Consider the following 2,500-nt stretch of genomic DNA (forward strand, 5'->3'; position numbering starts at 1 on the left):
ACTATATTAGAGTTACGTTTAAGCGATTTGATCGCTAAATAATAACGCCGTGGTAGACCATTAAATTGAGAATGGGATTTAATATGAATCCCTTAAGGTAGCTAACATCTTTGTTAAAGCACTTATTTTGTTTAGTAATAAGACCATCGAGGCCTTTAATATAATCCAAACAGTTAAATAGACTGGGTTTTGAAGCAAAAGATAATCCAAAGCCTAAAAGTTCGGTTCCATAGCGAGAAAGAGTATAAGACCATAAATTAACAACCGAGTCGGTGAGAGAAAATTTTAACCAAGGGCTCCGTGAGCAAATATTGTTAAGTTTAATATGGAGAGAAGCTTGATGACGACGACTTTTAAGGGAAGATCTATGAGCAGCAAACGCCAAAAGATCATCTAAAATTGAACCGGGGTAACTTCTCTAAGTAATCTAAGTGACCTACGGACTTTATGGAACGCATCTTCAACATCTATTTTAGCACAACGAATGCTATCTCGTAAACGATGGCCCTCATAACTAGAAAAAGGTATGCCTAATCTAGAATTAGCAAAGTATTGGCCAAAGGAAGGGGGACTAACCTGTTCTTGTAAGCAATCCTGTAGAAACTTGACCTGGTTTTTCCTCCGAATGCCATACACAGGGGCTTCCTATATTCGTTTGTTTTCTCCCTTATTTGAGCTAGTGTGTGGATATGGTCTGTAGTTGAGAATCCGCTGCGGAACCCTGCCTGTTCCCTGGGTTGTTTTGAATCTAATGTATCGGTGATACGGGCTGTGATGATTTTTGTGAACAGTTTATAGATTACTGAAAGGAGGCTTATAGGTCGGTAATTCTTTAAGTCTTTTGTGTCTCCTTTTTTGTGTATTAAAATTATTATTGCGTTTTTCCAGGCCTTCGGAGTTTTACCGACGCTTAGACATCTGTTATAAAGACTGGCCAGTTTTACTGCCGCAATCTCTCCTGCATCTTGAATAAGATCTACACTAATGCCGTCTTCTCCTGGTGTTTTTCCTCTTTTCATGTCTTTTAGTGCCCTATTTACTTCCTCTACCATGATGTTTGGAACGTCTCCAATTGTTGTGTTTGTCTCCGTATGTGGTTGATCGTTTAAGTGGTATAAGTCGCGATAGAAGTCTTCAATTACTTTGATAATTTCATTTTTATTGAATTCTGTCGCCCTATTCTTAATGTTGATTAGATTAACGAGAGGCTTCTGTATGAGCTTATTTCGTTCCCTTCTTAGCTGTAATTTTACTCTACTTCTGACCAGTCTATGGTCGCTACCAATATTTACTTTATTGATAACGGTTACGTCTTGTACAATGTCGCGCCTATTGGTGATTATGAAGTTAATTTCGTTTTTAAATGCCGGATGGTGATTTCCATGTCTATTTCCTCCCGGGTCTCTTTTCGAAAAATGTATTCATAATTTTAAGGGATCGAGCTTCAGCGAATTATATCAGCCTTTGCCCTCTCTCATTTCTGGTGCCTATTCCATGTTTCCCAACCGAGGTTTCTCCATCTTCCCTTATTCCTATCTTGGCATTAAAATCCCCCATAATCACGGTAAAATGGGTTTTTACTCTTAACTCTTTTTATTCTAGCTGCTTGCACATCTTCATAGAAGCTCTCTATCTCCTCATCACTATGACTGCTGGTAGGAGCGTACACTTGGATAATTTTTAGGCTATTTCTGTTGTTTAGTTTCAATATTACAGAAACTACTCTTTCGCTCACACTGTAGAATTCCCTAACATTCTTTTTGAGTCGCTTGTGAACTAAGAAACTTACTCCTGATTCTTGTTTGCTATCCAAGGGTTTACCTTGCCAATATAATAAGTGCCCATAATTTAGTAATTTCTGCTCTTCGCCTAGTCTTCTAACTTCAGAAAGTCCTACAATATCCCATTTAATAAATGAAAGTTCCTCAAGCAGTGTCAAAAGATCAGATTGTGTTCTCTGGGTCCTTACATTGTATGTGCATAAATTCATCATCTTTAGGCGGCCCGGGTCTAACCGGATATTTTTAGCACCCTCTGCTCCAGAACGATCATGATTGCCGCCGTGACCAGGGGCCCTTCGCTTCCGGGGAATGAGGGCCGTTGTCTTGACTGGGAAATCACATTTAAGAGGGATGTGGCCTGATACCCCCACCTGTCGCCCTTATTTGTGCATGGTGGGGGGAGTAATTTTAGTCCGGAGGCTACAATTAATCTCCAATAACACGTTTGAGTTAGTTTTGCATGTTATTAGATTTTTGTATCCCCCAATCTATCTCACGACCTTCTGGTCTACTCATGTGAGAATGATCATTTGTTTACATGTACGTGCAGGGCCTATGCAAAAATGCATGTTTGCATGTTTATAGGCGCTCCCGTGCCCGCACTTATATTCGTTACTATATATAGATTGTGCCCGTGAATGTACAGCGTAGACGCATATATATACAAATAAGCAATTATGCACATACTTCAAACGTTTGTCTACGCCCATATGTATGCA

Source organism: Penaeus japonicus, unplaced genomic scaffold (genome assembly GCF_977035675.1).
Source record: "Penaeus japonicus unplaced genomic scaffold, GWHDUDI00000001_assembly GWHDUDI00000016, whole genome shotgun sequence".
NCBI classification, from domain to species: Eukaryota; Metazoa; Arthropoda; class Malacostraca; order Decapoda; family Penaeidae; genus Penaeus; species Penaeus japonicus.